General features: G+C 37.4%; 1 pseudogene; it reads right to left on the bottom strand.

The window, feature by feature from the left end:
* Nucleotides 1-4,314: 4,314 nt before the first annotated feature.
* On the bottom strand, nt 4,315-4,962 carry LOC145805242 (secreted RxLR effector protein 161 pseudogene; annotated as a pseudogene).
* Nucleotides 4,963-8,725: the final 3,763 nt, after the last annotated feature.

Raw genomic sequence — 8,725 nt, 5'->3', positions numbered from 1 at the left:
ACTTCTGTTTAACTTCGGTTAAACATCATCTCGGCTTAACTTCGGTTAAGTAGCACTTCTGTTTAACTTCGGTTAAACATCATCTCGGCTTAACTTCGGTTAAGCAGCATCTCTGTTTAACCTTAATGCTCAAAACATTAATTGCGTACCTTTTTGTGTTTTAGACAATGTAAGCTCTGCATATGGCCGATGTGCCTCCTTTTTCTTGGATGTCTAATTCGACTTTCCTTCTCTGAATGCTTGTGCCTTTGTGTTTTTTTGACTGCCATTGCATGATTCTGTACTTAGAATATTTTGCGTGTCTTTCATATTTTGCCCCCTTTGTAAAATCGTCTCAGGGTTACAAACTTCGGGTATATTAACTACCTACTTTACTTCGGCAAGAAACTGTCCTGCAAAACTTTACTTTGGCAAGATACTGATCTGCAAACTTTTCATAAGTTTCAACAAGCATATATACTTATAAACTTTTCAACAAGTATAAAACCAAATTTCACTCGGCTTAACTTCGGTTAAGCATCATCTCGTTTTTACCAACTTGTAAACTCATACAGAACTTCAACAAGTGTTACTCCATGAACTCGGTCTATCTTCATCTTGTAAATTGTTACAAATTTCAACAAGCGATAGACAAGGAATGATCTCGGCTTACCTCCAACTTGTAAATTGCTACAAATTTCAACAAGTGTTAAGGAATGGTTTCAGCTCAACAGCTTGTAAATTGCTACAAATTTCAACAAGTGTTAAGGAATCTTTGTCAGCTTAACAACTTGTAAATTGCTACAAATTTCAACAAGTGTTAAGGAATGGTTTCAGCTCAACAGCTTGTAAATTGCTACAAATTTCAACAAGTGTTAAGGAATCTTTGTCAGCTTAACAACTTGTAAATTGCTACAAATTTCAACAAGTGTTAAGGAATCTTTGGTCTTAACTTCGGTTAAGAATCTTCTCGGTCTTAACTACGGTTAAGCATCTTCTTGGTCTTAACTTCGGGTTAAGAATCTTCTTGGCTTAACTACGGTTAAGCATCTTCTTGGTCTTAACTTCGGGTTAAGAATCTTCTCGGTCTTAACTACGGTTAAGCATCTTCTTGGTCTTAACTTCGGGTTAAGAATCTTCTTGGCTTAACTACGGTTAAGAATCTTCTTGGTCTTAACTTCGGGTTAAGAATCTTCTCGGTCTTAACTACGGTTAAGCATCTTCTTGGTCTTAACTTCGGGTTAAGAATCTTCTTGGCTTAACTACGGTTAAGAATCTTCTTGGTCTTAACTTCGGGTTAAGAATCTTCTCGGTCTTAACTACGGTTAAGCATCTTCTTGGTCTTAACTTCGGGTTAAGAATCTTCTTGGCTTAACTACGGTTAAGCATCTTCTTGGTCTTAACTTCGGATTAAGAATCTTCTTGGCTTAACTTCGGTTAAGCATCTTCTTGGTCTTAACTTCGGGTTAAGAATCTTCTTGGCTTAACTACGGTTAAGCATCTTCTTGGTCTTAACTTCGGGTTAAGAATCTTCTTGGCTTAACTACGGTTAAGCATCTTCTTGGCTTAACTACAGTTAAGCATCTTCTTGGCTTAACTACGGGTTAGGAATCTTCTCGGCTTAACTACGGTTAACCATCTTCTTGGCTTAACTACGGTTAAGAATCTTCTCGATCTTAACTACGGTTAAGAATCTTCTTGGCTTAACTACGGTTAAGCATCTTCTTGGATTCAAGCCGGGGTTTTCAACCCGGCCAACTTTAGTCTGATCTTCTGTGTTTCCTTTTTATCCTCTGGGATCTTAGATCTGTTCGCTGTGCTCTTCTCTTCTCGGACTTAAGCGTCGAGATCTTATCTTCTTAGATCTGTTTTACTCGAGTTGAGCTCTTCTTTTCTCGGGCCTACTCATCTAGGCCGAGATGATGTATTCTTGGATCCAGGATCTGGAATCCAGGATCTGCTCACTTAGGTTGAGTTCTCGTCTTCTCGGGCCTATTCATCTAAGTCAAGATGATGTCTTCTCGGATCCGGGATCTGGAATCTGGAATCTAGGATCTGCTCACTTAGGCTGAGCTCTTCTATACTTGAATGCCATCTTCTTGGGAGCACTCATGCCCCATGTCTTTGCCTCCTTTCTGGAAGGGTCTTCGTTCTTCCACAGGTATCTATCCTCCCATACCTGGAGGTCATCTTTGTCGTAGTATCCGCTTCGATCTGTTGTCTTTGATGCGTCACCTTCATGGCTGGCGTCTTTCACTCCGTGACCCTGGTCACGAGTTTCTATGTTGCGATTGTCCCCTTCAGGATCGAGGTCGATAGGTCTCCCACTCCCAGCAGGAGTGTTTGTCTTCAATCTGATCCTTCTGTCCGTCATTAGCCATCTATTCTTCTTTCTTTCCCACAGACGGCGCCAAATTGTGTGGGTGATTTTCCGACCACACTGCCCGCTTAGTAACCAGCTGGAGAGCACTGGCAGAATAGATGGCACCTGACTGACCTGCAACAGAAATATAAGCATCCCGCGGTGGTTTCGACCACCCGGGGGCACTCCGACGATCAAGTCAGTATATCTCTCAAAGATAAATCAAGTACTAAACTCACAAGCTTGAGTATCAAAAAGCATACCTTAGACCCATGGGGGTGCCTCTTATTTATAGCCAACTCAATCCTAGTCCCAATAGAAGCCTGACTTCTATGGACTCAGGATTACTGCTTATCTGGGACTCCCAGTGGAGTTAGGACAAAACTCTCTAAGAGTCTTATCTTTACCCAAACTAGAGTCTTCTCCCAATCTAGGACTCTTGTCCATATCCAGGTTGAGTTCCCTCTTCATTCTAGGACTCTCATCCCTTATCTGCTTATCTCGAATTCCGATATCTTCGGAGGTAACCTCGGCCTAGCCGAGATGACCTCGGCACAACGACCAAGACACGTGGCACGTCGGCTGACACGTCGGCGTCACCTTGCCACGTGTTGGTACTCAGAAAATATATCCCCACAGAAAGTGTTTTAAAAAATATGAAGAAAGCTAAAATCCGTATGAAATCAGAAGAAATTATCTGAAATAGGTTAAACAAATATCTCAATGTTCTTCAAATTTTTTACTTTATTTATTTATTTTTTGGTCTTGTATTCATTTATTAGCAAGACTCCAAAAAATAATAAAGACAAATAATATAGTACTATAATCACATAAAAAAAATTAATATATATAATATATCAAATTATTATTAATAATACTATATATTTAAAATTATCAATGTATGAGGCAAATGCTAGAAAACTTTGCGGAACATAAACTAAAGACCATTAAGGATTCAATTCTATATATGAAAACTATATGAATTTCTACAATTCAACTTAAGTGAATACATACCTTGATCCATGATAATATGAAATCCTCTTTTAAGAAAGAGAAACCTTGAATGGAAGACCTTGATCTTCAAGTACTTTACTTGTCTAAGATCTTCAAACCACTTCTCTCTCTCTAGGCGATGGGAGCCTTCGTGTGGTGACAACTTGAGTTTTTGTGATGGAGAGTGTGGTTTGGGACCTTACACTATTTATACTAGTATTCTTCCCATCAAAGAATCCATTCATTCAATGAACTTCATTAAATAGATTAATGTATCTTATACATTCATGATACATAATGCATCTTCTATATTAATGAATTCATTAGATAGATTAATGTATCTTACATATTCATTCATAATGAATCTATCGCATTCAATGCATTAACATTAGTCTTATATACATTGTATATATAGGTGCATCCATCAATGATTAGTCACCATCTAATTGATGTACATGTATATTTCTTAATGAGATGCATCTAGTATAATCATGCATAAGCCACATTAAGTCATATTTAGGAAAAATTCTTACAATCTCCCACTTAGCTTGCATGATTATATTACGTCACTAGATTATCATAATATAACCAAGGTTCTCCCACTAGAAGATTGCACCATCACCATTAGATTCTGTTCAATGAAATTATTAGCACCAAATCATTGTAGTCAGTGATTTATACATTAATCAAGACTGTACAATGGTTATAGTGTTAATATTTTCTATCAACATGAATAAGTGAATCTTAAATCACAGAGATGACATTAGAAACATAATGGTGATTAATGCTAATTCATCTATAACGGTCTCGTTGTTTACATCTTCTTCTAAATTGTGCACAAGTATGAAGAATGAAAACAACAAACATAATCATTACTAACAGAAGATGATTATAACATAACATTTATCACGAACATAATACACTCATTCCAAATCTAAACATGATAAATTTTCTACTAAGCCCATGCACGCAGCATGTTCTTAAAAGAGCTTAGATGTGAGATTTTTAGTTAAAGGATCTGCTAACATGAGTGTAGTACCAATATGAGAGATGGAAACAGTCTGATTCAGAACCCTTTCTTTAACAACTAAATACTTGATATCAATATGTTTTGATCCTCCTGAAGTCTTGTTATTATTGGAGAACCGCACAGCAGCATCATTATCACAGTAAATTTGTAAAGGTTTCGAAATTGAATCGACAAGTTGTAATCCAGATACGAAATTCTTTAGCCATATTGCATGACATGTGGCTTCATAACATGCTATGAACTCTGCCTCCATAGTGAAAGAGGTTGTCAGAGATTGCTTATGACTCTTCCACGAAATGGGTCCATTAGCAAGCATAAAAATGTACCCAGAAGTGGACTTTCGAGTGTCTTCACATCCAGCACAATCAACATCTGAATAACCAACCACTTCAAGGCTGTCTGTTCTCTGATAAGTGAGCATGTAATCCTTAGTGCCTTGTAAATATCGCAACACTTTCTTAACTGCTTTCCAATGATCAAGTCCGGGATTGCTTTGGTATCGACCAAGCATACCAACTACAAATGCTATGTTAGGACGTGTACAAACTTGAGCATATATAATGCTCCCAACTGCAGAGGCATAAGGAATTTCTTTCATTTGTTCCCTTTCTAAATTATTTTTGGGACACTGAAATTCACTAAATTTATCTGTAACGCCCTCAAAATAATACATATAAACCCACATTCTTGACATACATAGACATAAGAGAATAAAGCATATTTCTATTTATCAGAGTATTCATTACATAAGTATTACATGTTGACATCAAAAGTAAATACCCTATAGGCTTAGAACTTTCCAAGTCAACACTTGGGTTCAACAAAAGAAGAGTTCTAACTCTTTATACAAAATAAGCCATTGGCTTGATTAACATGTAATACAAAAAGAAAACAACAAAAAGATCTTCAAGCCTCTAAGCCTCCCAAGCTACGTCCTTAGAGGTGGCATATCTCCTGAACCTGAAAATGATGTCCCATATAGGGTGAGCCAATACCCAGTAGAGATATACTAAACTAAGTATGAGAAATAACTAAAACATTAACATTTGATAGATGGCTAGCACTTATAAACCAACTTATATCATAATACAATTCCATGACAATTATGCCCATGTTTCATTCCACTTTCCTTTACTTATCCAAATCAATTCATAAACATGGCTCAGGACTTGGCCAAACAATTAAATGAGACTACATCCCATATTAAAACACTTTCTTTATCAATGAGTCTACAACTCATATTAAAACACTTCCACACTTCAATTAATACATATATTTGCTGTATTAATGGAGTCTATCCCCTATCTCCCTTCAAATCATGGAGTACATCCCCTATCTCCTCCCAAACAATATACATGTACAATGTATTTAAACAGTTATCATATATAATGATCAATCAATACACATATTTGCTGTATTATTCTAACCGTCATATTCAATGGCATAACACGTTTGATTAGTTTCAGTTTTTCCTAATCAACATACAGTGTCTATAACAATCAAGACTATCCTCCATCGATAGCCAAAGTAGTTATCTCTGAATAGATAATAAATTTATCAATAGATAAAATATCAATATTTTCATAGGTGAGTGATTAAATTATCCAACTATACCATTTACTCCCACAATTTTCCAATTTCATTATCCTCAACTCAATTTCACATTTTTCCAAATTAATTATTCAAAATTAATTATTCAACGTAATTAGGACATTTTTCCCTTATTCACAAGATTGCCCCCAAGGCTCATATTTCACTCATAATTCATAAACAACTCCCAATTTCAAGTCTTTAACATATGTTTGACTCAAACATGAAAAACCTCTCTTTTATAATTTACAAATCAAACCCTAACTTTTCCAAAATTACCAAACAACACCAACTAATCAAAATGACTAAAATTTATGTCAAGACTCATAGATTAGAGTAGGTTATCCCTACCTTAATTTTCAGAGCTCAAAGGAGGAGAGAAGTGAAACTTAAAGTGCTCCAAATCCACAACTTTTCAGATTAAAATGAAGCCCTCGCGACCCTCTATTTTTCTTACAAAGAGATTAGGGTAGAAACACTCTAAAAGTAGATGAAACCCTAGAGAGAAGGTATGTGTAGAGAGAATGGGAGCCGGATCTAGGGTTTGAACCAAAAGAGATGGAGAAAAAGTGAAGAAGGAGAAGCTGCTGCGAACTGAAATATACGAGGCTTGCTCGAGCGAAGGAGTGGTCGCTCGAGCGACCAGACACAAGAAAACCTCACTCGAGCGTAAAAAGCCTCGCTCAAGCTAACAATTCAAAGCTTCAGGTCTGCAACCCAGAAGCACGCTCGAGCGAAGAAAATCCCGCTCGAGCGAAGAAACCCAAAACATATAGCTCGCTCGCTCGAGCCAAGAAATGCAACTCTCAGGTCCAGAACCAGACGCAGACACAAGCTCGAGCGCAAGACTTCTCGTTCGAGCCACCAGACACATCACCCAACTCTCGCTCGAGCGAAGGAACCTTGGCTCGAGCAAAGGAACTAAAACACAGAGCTCACTCGAGTGACAAAAGTCTCGCTCGAGCGAAGACACAAAAATCTGAGCAGCAACCATTTGTTCCCAATCACAACCAATCTGTTACAAACCTGCCCAACACATCCTAAAACTCAAACATAAGGAATTGAAGGATGGAAACAAGGTACATATGACAACCAACACCACAGAACCTAAGTTCGGAATACTGTACATAAAGGGGAAAACCTGGGATCGCTATATTATCACCCTTAACTATAGGGGCAACATGTAACAACCCTCACACTGTTTACCGACTAAACACTGTTTACCGACTAATGACTGATTACTGTTAAACTGAATTGATCATGACTGATAATTGAGCTGATTAAAAGTACTGAACTGACTGACTGGAGTCTGGAATTAATTGACTGACTATATCTGTTTAAATGCATAACCTATCTGTTTGATTGTTTGATTATCTGTTCATGTTTTATGTTTAAACTGCTAATTAAAGGCCTTATCGGCGGCCGAACCGGGAATCGATTAATGTTTTATAATCCTCATAACTAATGTGAGTTTATGGTGTATTTACCTGAAAACTGATTAGGTATGACTAAATTAGATTAAAACAAGCTAATTAAAGAGTTAGGCTTAATTACCAAATTGCCATTGTTAGTGGGCCTCTTATTATAACATATTAGAGCCTTGTGCACACTTGAAACAAACATTTCCTCAGCCTTGTTTGATGCTCTAGCCGACCTTAGAGAGAGAGAGGAGCTAGAAGAGTTGAGTTCAACTTGTTTCATGGTGAATTGGCTAGAATTGCTTAAAGAATCGAAGGTTGATTACTAATTTGAGCTCCCTCACTTCTAATTCTACACCTAAGGTAGATCATTCATCATCTTAATGGTGTCTTTGAGTTGTTCTTGCATGATTCATGCTTCATTGTAGAACTAAGTCATGAATTGGTTCATTGTTGTTGAATTAAAGCTTAATGGTTGCATGCATGTACATATATTGAAGTTTTGAGGTTGTAGTTCATAATACCTCACATGCATGTCCATCTTTTGGTCATACTCCACGAGTTCATCTTGTTTTTGAAGGTTTGAGCTCTTTTGAAACAGCACTAAAGCTTTGAAAATGATTTAAGATCATGCATGTCACATTTGAGTTGTTGTTCTTGAAACATGGTTTGAAATCATGTTTAATTGAACTACCTTTGGGCTTTGATTTCTCAAATTGATCTTTGAAACATGCTATACTATGAGTTTTGAAGTGTTTTCCAGAAAATTAGCCTAAAAGGATCGAATTTGATACATTGGAACTTGATTTGAGCATTGGAGTTCAAATCTGGATTTTCCAGATTTTGGTCTCCCGCTCGAGCGGGGAAAGTGGCGCTCGAGCGGGGAATTCGAGCTCCCAGCATCTTGCACTGTTTTACAGTCCGCTCGAGCGGAGTAATGTACGCTCGAGTGGAGACCTTTGTTGCATGACCGCTCGAGCGGGGAAACTTGAGCTCTAGCGGGACTCTGTTTTTCTGAAAATGTTTTAAATGTGCATCTTTGCATATAGGCGTTCTTAGGCCTAGTTTAAGACATCTTGTTGAGGATATAGATGTAGAACACGCCGAGACATTAGGGATTAAGTTGTTAATCTTTCCCAACTGTGTAGCTTAGTGTGTGTTCAATCTGTTAACTGTGTAGGGTTGGCGACTGGGGAGACACGCTCTAGCTTACTATAGCCCAGAACTCTGTGAGTAACATTTGTGTAAAGATATGTTCAAACTGATTATCCTCTGAACAATTTAACTGAATTGTTTCTGAACGGTATTGTTAACTGAATGAATGAATGTATGACCTATATTCTGAACTGTATT

The sequence above is a fragment of the Camellia sinensis genome, chromosome 13 (genome assembly GCF_055761805.1).
Source record: "Camellia sinensis isolate YWXY chromosome 13, ASM5576180v1, whole genome shotgun sequence".
Taxonomy (NCBI): domain Eukaryota; kingdom Viridiplantae; phylum Streptophyta; class Magnoliopsida; order Ericales; family Theaceae; genus Camellia; species Camellia sinensis.
This window is presented reverse-complemented; position numbering and strand designations above follow the sequence as displayed.